Source organism: Balaenoptera ricei, chromosome 5 (genome assembly GCF_028023285.1).
Source record: "Balaenoptera ricei isolate mBalRic1 chromosome 5, mBalRic1.hap2, whole genome shotgun sequence".
Lineage (NCBI taxonomy): Eukaryota > Metazoa > Chordata > Mammalia > Artiodactyla > Balaenopteridae > Balaenoptera > Balaenoptera ricei.
In genome coordinates this window covers 774,193-785,715 of record NC_082643.1, presented here as the reverse complement: position 1 = coordinate 785,715, position 11,523 = coordinate 774,193, and the positions used below count along the sequence as shown (strand labels likewise).

Below are 11,523 nucleotides of genomic sequence, written 5' to 3'. Positions count from 1 at the left end.
CTCTATATCTACTTTCTGCAGGGCTTTTATCATAAATGGGTGTTGAATTTTGTCAAAAGCTTTCTCTGCATCTATTGAGATGATCATATGGTTTTTCTCCTTCAATTTGTTAATATGGTGTATCACGTTGATTGATTTGTGTATATTGAAGAATCCTTGCATTCCTGGAATAAACCCCACTTGATCATGGTGTATGATCCTTTTAATGTGCTGTTGGATTCTGTTTGCGAGTATTTTGTTGAGGATTTTTGCATCTATGTTCATCAGTGATATTGGCCTGTAGTTTTCTTTCTTTGTGACATCTTTGTCTGGTTTTGGTATCAGGGTGATGGTGGCCTCATAGAATGAGTTTGGGAGTGTTCCTCCCTCTGCAATATTTTGGAAGAGTTTGAGAAGGATAGGTGTTAGCTCTTCTCTAAGTGTTTGATAGAATCCGCCTGTGAAGCCGTCTGGTCCTGGGCTTTTGTTTGTTGGAAGATTTTTAATCACAGTTTCAATTTCAGTGCTTGTGATTGGTCTGTTCATATTTTCTATTTCTTCCTGGTTCAGTCTCGGCAGGTTGTGCATTTCTAAGAATCTGTCCATTTCTTCCAGGTTGTCCATTTTATTGGCATAGAGTTGCTTGTAGTAATCTCTCATGATCGTTTGTATTTCTGCAGTGTCAGTGGTTACTTCTTTTTCATTTCTAATTCTATTGATTTGAGTCTTCTCCCTTTTTCTCTTGATGAGTCTGGCTAATGGTTTATCAATTTTGTGTATCTTCTCAAAGAACCAGCTTTTAGTTTTATTGACCTTCGCTATTGTTTCCTTCATTTCTTTTTCATTTATTTCTGATCTGATCTTTATGATTTCTTTCCTTCTGCTAGCTTTGGGGTTTTTTTGTTCTTCTTTCTCTAATTGCTTTAGGTGCAAGGTTTGGTTGTTTATTCGAGATGTTTCCTGTTTCTTGATGTATGCTTGTATTGCTATAAACTTCCCTCTTAGAACTGCTTTTGCTGCATCGCATAGGTTTTGGGTCATTTTGTCTCCATTGTCATTTGTTTCTAGGTATTTTTTGATTTCCCCTTTGATTTCTTCAGTGATCACTTCGTTATTAAGTAGTGTATTGTGTAGCCTCCATGTGTTTGTATTTTTTACAGATCTTTTCCTGTAATTGATACCTAGTCTCATAGCGTTGTGGTCAGAAAAGATACTTGATAAGATTTCAATTTTCTTAAATTTACCAAGGCTTGACTTGTGACCCAAGATATGATCTATCCTGGAGAATGTTCCATGAGCACTTGAGAAAAATGTGTATTCTGTTGTTTTGGGGTGGAATGTTCTATAAATATCAATTAAGGCCATCTTGTTTCATGTATCATTTAAAGCTTGTGTTTCCTTATTTATTTTCATTTTGGATGATCTGTCCATTGGTGAAAGTGGGGTGTTAAAGTCCCCTACTATGATTGTGTTACTGTCGATTTCCCCTTTTATGGCTGTTAGTATTCGCCTTATGTATTGAGGTGCTCCTATGTTGGGTGCATAAATATTTACAATTGTTATACCTTCTTCTTGGATCGATCCCTTGATCATTATATAGTGTCCTTCTTTGTCTCTTGTAATAGTCTCTATTTTAAAGTCTATTTTGTCTGATATGAGAATTGCTCCTCCAGCTTTCTTTTGATTTCCATTTGCATGGAATATCTTTTTCCATCCCCTCACTTTCAGTCTGTATGTGTCCCTAGGTCTGAAGTGGGTCTCTTGTAGACAGCCTATATATGGGTCTTGTTTTTGTATCCATTCAGCCAGCCTGTGTCTTTTGGTGGGAGCATTTAATCCATTTACATTTAAGGTAATTATTGATATGTATGTTCCTATTCCCATTTTCTTAAATGTTTTGGGTTTGTTATTGTAGGTGTTTTCCTTCTCTTGTGTTTCTTGCCTGGAGAAGTTCCTTTAGCATTTGTTGTAAAGCTGGTTTGGTGGTGCTGAATTCTCTTAGCTTTTGCTTGTCTGTAAAGGTTTTAATTTCTCCATCACATCTGAATGAGATCCTTGCTGGGTAGAGTAACCTTGGTTGTAGGTTTTTCTCCTTCATCACTTTAAGTATATCCTGCCACTCCCTTCTGGCTTGCAGAGTTTCTGCTGAAAGATCAGCTATTAACCTTATGGGGACTCCCTTGTGTGTTATTTGTTGTTGTTCCCTTGCTGCTTTTAATATATTTTCTTTGATTTAATTTTTGATAGTTTGATTAATATGTGTCTTGGCGTGTTTCTCCTTGGATTTATCTTGTATGGGACTCTCTGTGCTTCCAGGACTTGATTAACTACTTCCTTTCCCATATTAGGGAAGTATTCAACTATAATCTCTTCAAATATTTTCTCAGTCCCTTTCTTTTTCTTTTCTTCTTCTGGGACCGCTAGAATTCGAATGTTGGTGCGTTTAATGTTGTCCCAGAGGTCTCTGAGTCTGTCCTCAGTTCTTTTCATTCTTTTTTCTTTATCCTGCTCTGCAGTAGTTATTTCCACTATTTTATCTTCCAGGTCACTTACCCATTCTTCTGCCTCAGTTATTCTGCTCTAGATCCCTTCTAGAGTATTTTAAATTTCATTTATTGGTGTTTTTCATCATTGCTTGGTTCCTCTTTAGTTCTTCTACATTCCTGTTAAATGTTTCTTGCCTTTTGTCTATTCTATTTCCAAGATTTTGGATCATCTTTACTATCATTACTCTGAATTCTTTTTCAGGTAGACTACCTATTTCCTCTTCATTTGTTAGGTCTGGTGAGTTTTGACCCTGCTCCTTCATCTGCTGTGTGTTTTTCTGTCTTCTCATTTTGCTTGTCTTACTGTGTTTGGGGTCTCCTTTTCACAAGCTGCAGGTTCATAGTTCCCGTTGTTTTTGGTATCTGTCCCCAGTGGCTAATGTTGGTTCAGTGGGTTGTGTAGGCTTCCTGGTGGAGGGGACTAGTGCCTGTGTTCTGGTGGATGAGGCTGGATCTTGTGGGCATGTCCACATCTGGTGGTGTGATTTGGGGTGTCTGTGGCCTTATTATGATTTTAGGCAGCCTCTCTGCTAATGGATGGGGCTGTGTTCCTGTCTTGCTAGTTGTTTGGCATAGGGTGTCCAGCACTGTAGCTTGCTGGTCGTTGAGTGAAGCTGGGTCTTGATGCTGAGATGGAGATCTCTGAGAGATTTTTGCTGTTTGGTATTACATGGAGCTGGGAGGTCTCTTGTGGACCAGTGTCCTGAAGTTGGCTCTCCCACCTCAGAGGCACAGCCCTGATGCCTGGCTGGAGCACCAAGAGCCCTTCATCCACACGGCTCAGAGTAAAAGGGAGAAAAAATAGAAAGAAAGAAAGAAAGAGGATAAAATAAAATGAAATGAAATAAAATAAAGCTATTATAATAAAAAATAAGAAAAAAAATATTAAGAAAAAGGTTATTAAGAAAAAAATTTTTTTAATTTTTTAAAATAAAAAAATTATTAAGAAAAAAATTTTTTAATTTTTTAAAATAAAAAATAAGGGATAAATTATTAAGAAAAAAATTTTTTAATTTTTTAAAATAAAAAATAAGGAAAAAATTATTAAGAAAAAAATTTGTTTAAGTAAAAAAAAACAAAAAACAAAAAACGGACGGACCAAACCCTAGGACAAATGGTGAAAGGAAAGGTATACAGACATACTCTCACACAGAAGCATACACATATACACTTACAAAAAGAGGAAAAGGGAAAAAAAAAAAAAAAAAGAGGAAAAGGGGAAAAAATAGTATATCCTGCTCCCAAAGTCCACCTCCTGAATTTGGGATGATTCGTTGTCTATTCAGGTATTCCACAGATGCAGGCACATCAAGTTGTTTGTGGAGATTAATCCGCTGCTTCTCAGGCTGCTGGGAGAAATTTCCCTTTCTCTTCTTTGTTCGCACAGCTCCCCAGGTTCAGCTTTGGATGTGGACCCGCCTCTGCGAGTAGGTCGCCCGAGGGCGTCTGTTCCCGCCCAGACAGGACGGGGTTAAAGGAGCAGCTGCTTCGGGGGCTCTGGCTCACTCAGGCGGGGGGAGGGAGCGGTACGGAGGAGGCGGGGCGAGCCTGCGGCGTCAGAGGCGTCGTGACGTTGCAGCAGCCCGAGGCGCGCCGTGCGTTCTCCCGGGGACGTTGTCCCCGGATCCCGGGAGCCTGGCCGTGGCGGGCTGCACCGGCTCCCGGGAGGGGCGGTGTGGAGAGTGACCTGGGCTCGCACACAGGCTTCTTGGTGGCGGCAGCAGCAGCCTTAGCGTCTCCTGCCCGTCTCTGGGGTCCGCGCTGATGGCTGCGGCTCGCGCCCGTCTCTGGAGCTCGTTTAGGCGGCGCTCTGAATCCCCTCTCCTCGCGCACCAGGAAACAAAGAGGTAAGAAAAAGTCTCTTGCCTCTTCGGCAGCTGCAGACTTTTCCCGGACTCCCTCTCGGCTCGCCGTGGCGCACTAGCCCCTTCAGGCTGTGTTCACGCCGCCAACCCCAGTCCTCTCCCTGCGATCCGACCGCAGCCCGAGCCTCAGCTCCCAGCCCCGCCCGCCCCGGCGGGGGAGCAGACGAGCCTCTCGGGCTGGTGAGTGCTGCTCGGCGCCGAGCCTCTGTGCGGGAGTCTCTCCGCTCTGCCCTCCGCACCCCTGTGGCTGCGCTCTCCTCCGCGGCTCCGAAGCTCCCCCCTCCGTCACCCGCAGTCTCCGCCCGCGAAGGGGCTTCTAGTGTGTGGACACCTTTCCTCCTTCACGGCTCCCTCCCGCTGGTGCAGGTCCCGTCCCTATTCTTTTGTCTCTGTTGTTTCTGTTTTCTTTTGCCCTCCCCAGGTGCGTGGGGAGTTTCTTGCCTTTTGGGAGGTCTGAGGTCTTCTGCCAGCGTTCAGTGGGTGTTCTGTAGGAGCAGTGCCACGTGTAGATGTATTTCTACTGTATCTGTGGGGAGGAAGGTGATCTCGGTGTCTTACTCCTCCGCCATCTTGCCCAGACCCCTATTATCTTTTTAAGATGAGGAAACTGAGTTCCAGAGCCTTTAAGTAACTGACCTAAGACCTCACAGCTAGAGAGGGACGGACAGTCTAGCTTCAGAATTAAATTTGCCAAAGCAGTTTTGCTCTCCCGGAAAGAGACCATCTTTTGAGAGGAAAACAAATTTTTGTGTTTTCAAAGATTAAAAGCATGAAGGACTCAAAACATATAGTTTATCTATAGCCTACAAATTTGAGAAGAATTCAAATCATAATGTAAGAGGGAAATTTTTCCCAAAAGGAGATAAAATTTTACTGTTTGGAAGAGGAGGGGGGATAAGAGAAAAGGTAACCACCGCAGGGGTAGATGTTGGTGTGGCCTCAGAAAAAACAGTGCTACTCTGGTCAGCTCTGCCGGGTGGTAAAGGAGAGGAGATTATCTCCCAGATATTGTGGTGGGCACCCAAGGTCTCACTACTAGGTTGCAGATGGGGGTACTGGTCTCCCAAGAAGTCCCTACCAGCCCTCTTCCCAGGTGTGAGCGGGCAGAGCATGGTAGCCTGGATGGTCTAAGGCAGGGGACCTGGGGGAGCTCCATGGGGGCTCTGGGGTCCCCGAGATCACACAAGAGGAACTCAACAGTTTCCCATCACAACAAGAGGGGCTGAGAGGGTTGAAAGGGTCCTACCAGCCACAAGGAAGCCATGCTTTCAGCAGACCCGGGGGCTACTGAAAAGGCTCGTCTATAGACCAGACACAATGATGGTTTTGCACTGACAATGTGATATGTAACCCGTTCTAGATTTAAATTCAGAGTTAACTGACTTTTCACCTGGAGTTGTGGAGTAATTTCTAATTTCACCGAGTTACCTGAGGGATGATTAAATGATGTTTCATGCAATAGAAAGAATGTGGATTTAGAGAAGATATTACATTGGATCTAAATTTAGGATTCTCTCAAACTAGAGTTAGAAACTATGAAATCTAAACTTGTATGCTCTCTTCAACCAGTACCTGCCCACTGAAATATAACAGAGAATTAACCAACGTCCTAGTGGACATGTATTCGTTATATCTACATGTGTTTATGTATGTGTGCGTGTGTATGTATGTGTGTGTGTGTATGTATGTGTGCGTGTGTATGTATGTGAGCATGTGAATGAACGCTCACACACACACACACGTAGACACACCCCTTGCCAGACTGATTCACCAATTATTTCTTTGTCTACCTGTTCCTTTGTTTTTAAGACACCACACTTTCCTGAGACGTATTGCCGTAGTGGGTAAGAGTGCAGGTCTGGGGCCAGACTCCTGGAGTTTAAATCCTGACCCTGCCTCACACTACCTGGGCCACTTGGATGCGTTATTTAACCTTTCTGCAATGCAGTTTCCTCACCTCTAAATCCCATGAGGGTTGTTGGGACAATCAAACATATTAATGTTTTTAACATAAAAGTGCATGTGCCCTGTGACCTCTCTGCCTGCTCTTCATTTTGGTGACAGAGGAAGGCAGTCACTGCCGGTGGCCTTGGCCCTTGCCCTGCGACCTCTGTGTTGTGAAGCATCACAGGTGAGGCTTGGGCTCTTCCTGGGATCATTTCCTGTGAGCGCGGCCTCGCTGTCCCAGGACACACTCCAGTCTCTCCAATCCCTTCTCTACCTTGCTTACGTTCTTGGCTTTTCATGGGAAAGGAGACTTTGCAAACAGCACAGGAGCAATTATCTCATGAATAATGGTTCCCAGGAGATCACCTTTAAAAAATTAATATTATTAGGGGAGGGATAAATTAGGAGATTGGGACTGACCTATACACACCACTGTGTATAAAGCAGATAAACAACAAGCACCTACTCTATCCTACTCTAAAGTGCAGGGAACTCTACTCAATACTCTATAATAACCTATATGGGAAAAGAATCTAAAAAGGAACATAGATACATGTATATATAACTGGTTCACCGTGCTGTACACCTGAAACTAACACAACATTGTAAATCAATTATACTTCAATATAAAATAAAAATTAAAAAATTAATATTATTAGGGGAGAGATAAATTAGGAGATTGGGATTGACCTATGCACACTACTGTGTATAAAGCAGATAAACAACAAGCACCTACTCTATAGTGCAGGGAACTCTACTCAATAATCTATAATAACCTGTATGGGAAAATAATCTAAAAAAGAACATAGATACATGTATATATAACTGGTTCTCTGTGCTGTACACCTGAAATTAACACAACATTGTAAAACAATTATATTTCAATATAAAATAAAAATTTAAAAACTAGTATTATTAAAGAAGTGAAGTGAGTGTTGAAGAAAGAAGTTAATGCAGCTTTCGGTCCTGAGAATCATGTTTCCCTCACGTCCGTTTCAGCTGTCATGGTGCATGGAGCTGTGGTTTCTGTCTTTCACCCTGTTCTCTGCCTCCCATTTCACAGATCATCGCTTCCAAAGAATGAGTTTGCTGCTAATGTTTGAAGCCATGAGTCCATTTTCTGATCTACTAGTTTTAGGGGTTTGTTTGTTTGTTTTTGTTTTTTATAATTTTATGTATTTATTTATTTTTGGCTGCGTTGGGTCTTTGTTGCTGCACGCGGGCTTTCTCTAGTTGCGGCAAGCGGGGGCTACTCTTCCTCGCGGTGCGTGGGCTTCTCATTGCAGTGGTTTCTCTTGTGGCGGAGCACGGGCTCTAGGCGTGCAGGCTTCAGTAGTTGTGGTACGTGGGCTCAGTAGTTGTGGCACACGGGCTTCAGTAGTTGTGGCTCACCGGCTGTAGAGCGCAGGCTCAGTAGTTGTGGCTCACGGGCTTAGTTGCTCCACGGCATGTGGGATCTTCCTGGACCAGGGCTCGAACCCGCGTCCCCTGCATTGGCAGGCAGATTCTTAACCACTGCGCCACCAGGGAAGCCCTGTTTGTTTGTTTTTGGAACCAGGTTTTGTCTTTAGGATTTAGAATCCTGCGTGAATTTGTTAGCGTGTAGTGAGTATTTACTTTCACATTTAAAAATGAGTTATCAGTACTTGGATAATTGTTTCTGTTTATCAACATGTCACCACCTAAGGCCTCTGGTTTCAGAATCACTTTTATTAGAGAAGCCAGCAAAAACACCCACTCTGACTGATGTTTTTAAGAGAATGGTCTTGCTTGGGTTCCTAATGCTTCTGGCTAAAATAGGGGCAATGAGTAGCTTGTGGTTCTCGCCCTAGGATTCTGTAGCTACTGAGTTATCAAAAGAATACTGATCAGGGCTTCCCTGGTGGTGCAGCGGTTGAGAATCTGCCTGCCAATGCAGGAGACACGGGTTCGAGCCCTGGTCTGGGAAGATCCCACATGCCGCGGAGCAACTGAGCCCGCGAGCCACAACTACTGAGCCTGCGCGTCTGGAGCCTGTGCTCCACAATAAGAGAGGCCGAGACAGTGAGAGGCCCGCGCGCCGCGATGAAGAGTGGCCCCCGCTCGCCGCAACTAGAGAAAGCCCTCGCACAGAAACGAAGACCCAACACAGCCAAAAATAAATAAATAAATAAATAAAAGATATGTGAACTATTAAAAAAAAAAAAAAAAAAGAATACTGATCAAATGTGAATCTAAAGTGGGGTCGAACTGTAAAATTAAGAAAATCAATCTCATTTTAAATCCCTTGAAGATGACAACTGGAGATTTACTTTCTCTTCTTTTGTTTGGTAGAGTTTCTATTCTTTCATTTGAAAGTATTATTGTGAATTTTTGTCGTGTAATTTACAGAAGAATTCCAAATCTGTAGTACAGAGTACATGAAATTAGGTTAGTGGGCTCTTATACTCTTTTGTTATTGAGAAACTTTAAAAACCAGTTCAAGGACTATGTATTCTGAAATATTCCAGATAAGTAAATTTTGAGGTAAATTGATACCAAGTATATTTTAAAAGCAAATTTCAGAACATAGGCTAATATAACACATTTTTTCTAAAACCAAAAGGAGTTACCTTACTTTATCTTCTCTGATAATTTAAAGTTATTCACAGTTATAAGGGAATAGAATAGACGACTGAAAGATAATGAAGCTATATATTTAGTAAAATTCTAATATTTTGTCCTTTAATATTTGATCTTATGTTTTTATCAGGGAACCATTATTTTCTAAAAATATAGTTTCTAAAATATAGGACCCCATTTTCCTCACTCTTGACTTAGGTGTAAGTGCTCCTTCATTAGGTTGACATTGAATTAAATTCTGAAGTTTTAAGAAAATTGTGACATGGTTTCTTGGGATGTCTGAGAAATCATTAAAAACATGGTATAGTGTAATAAAGTCATTTACCATCTTACTTGTCAGAATGTCAATTTCACATCTTTATGAGAAAGAAAACTTGAAATTGCATATCTCATTGGGAATAATGAATCTTTTGCATGAGACACATCTGATTTAAGGCAGACCTTAGGGCCCCAGATTTTTCACGTGTAAGATGAAGTTTATTAGATTATCTGCCTAGCTCTAATATTCTTCACTTTCCTAAAAATTCTGAGTGAAAAATAAGCAAATATGATTCTAAAAGAAAATATTTATCAAAGAGGCTTCTAATGTTTTTTTCTACCCATATTTCCACCAGAGTAATTTGGAATTAATATAAAGCAACTCTGTAATAGAAGCGGCTTAGCTTATTGCTACCTGATTAATTTCAGGCCCCTGCATTCCAAGATGAAACTTCAGTGTTCTGTGGCCTTCATCATACAATCCACTATAGTGCCGGTGGTGTGCAGTTGAAATTTGGGAAAACACTAGGGATTATAGCCCACCTGGAATAATCTAATAGTGGTTTCCGTGGTAAAAAAAGAATGACCTAAATGACCTCATAAGTTTCTACTTTCCGTGATGCCCTAATTGCATTGCCCAAGAAAAATGCCACGTTTGATTTCATCCACAATCTGTGATGCTTGATATCATTATTGTTCTTTGCATATGTGTATTCATTTCAGAACCATCTCAGCTTTCATCATAAAATCTCATTTCTCGCCTTAATGCAGATTCCACCAGGTTTTACTAACTTTCCAGTGCACCTGAGAACTTAAAAAAGTTCGGTGGTGGGACTTCCCTGGTGGGCCAGTGGTTAAGACTTCACCTTCCAATGCAGGGGGTGTGGGTTCGACCACTGGTCAGGGAGCTAAGATCTCACATGCCGTGCAGCCAAAAAACCAAAAAAAACCAAAAAAACCCAAAAAAACCAAAAAAAACAAAAAAACAGAAGCAATGTTGTAGCAAATTCAATAAAAACTTTAGAGATGGTCCACATCAAAAAAAAAAAAAAAAAAACTTTCAGTGGGAGGAACTGATTCCCCGTGAAATTATGTAGCAGTCTCAGCAGTGGAAACATACCTGCGTTTCACATAATCAAGGTTGGAAGAGGTAATGCGGCTGTGAGCTCTCAGATACTGAGCAATATTTTTTTTCTCCAGAGGGTATTATTCTGCTTCAAAGTAGAAATACCACTGGGACCAGGCTTTCTTGGACACATCTGTTAACAAATACATCCGCTGCAGAGTGGCATCAGCGTCACTGGGAAGTCCAGCGATGTCTGTCCTCGGCTGGGCCGGTAGTAGGATGTGCTGTCACGGAACCGGGCTCCTTTGCAGCGATGCTGATAATACGATTCCGGACTATTGTAAAGGCCCGGCGATGGTGCGAGGTGTGTGCACTGGTCACAGTGGTGGCGAGCTTGCAGGAACAGCCAAGAGGGAAAGACAGTCAACAAGGGTACTTCTGATTTTATACAATGAAAAAACTCAAGGATGCATACGCTACTATGCGTAAAATAGATAACTAATGAGAACCTACCGCATAGGCACAGGGAACTCTACTTGATGAAAAAAATGTTCTTATTCTTAATGAAAAATGTGAGATTGAGGGCCTCCCTGGTGCCGCAGAGGTTGAGAATGTGCCTGCCAATGCAGGGGACACAGGTTCGAGCCCTGGTCTGGAAGATCCCACCTGCCACGGAGCAACTAGGCCCGTGAGCCACAACTACTGAGCCTGCGCGTCTGGAGCCTGTGCTCCGCAACAAGAGAGGCCGCGATAGTGAGAGGCCCGCGCACCGCGATGAAGAGTGGCCTCCGCTCGCCACAACTAGAGAGAGCCCTCGCACAGAAATGAAGACCCAACACTGCCATAAATAAATAAATAAGTAAGTAAATAAATAAATAAATAAACCCAAAGTTAAAAAACAAAAAGTGAGATTGAAAGATTAAGTCTTGCTAACTGGTACAATTTGATGTCTAAACAAATAATGGGTTACTAATTTTTGTCAAATGGTTACCTTTTCTGAAAATGTAATAAACTCTATTTCAACGCCAAATAAAGGATGGATAAGCAGGAGACTGAAGGTGGTGCCCCAATAAAAAGTCACGATTCCTCACCAAGCTCCTGGACCTGAGCCGGTCCTCACACCTGGAGCCGCTCACTGAAGGAGAAGCCGGATTCCCAGGAGGATGGACCCTGCATCACTGCACGCAGGTATTCGGTGGTACCTCCCCAGTCCTTCCCTGAAGTGAACTATGAACGTTAACTCACGTAAGGGCGCGCTGGG

The 11,523-nt window shown here is 42.3% G+C and overlaps 1 long non-coding RNA gene across 1 annotated transcript in view; it reads left to right on the top strand.

Moving 5' to 3' along the window:
• The first annotated feature begins 4,321 nt into the window (after positions 1-4,321).
• Positions 4,322-11,523, top strand: part of LOC132366304 (uncharacterized) — a 59,824-nt gene continuing 52,622 nt past the window's right edge. Inside the window, exon 1 of the long non-coding RNA XR_009503414.1 lies at positions 4,322-4,372. This is a non-coding gene — a long non-coding RNA (uncharacterized LOC132366304). The remainder of the gene's footprint in view (positions 4,373-11,523) is intronic.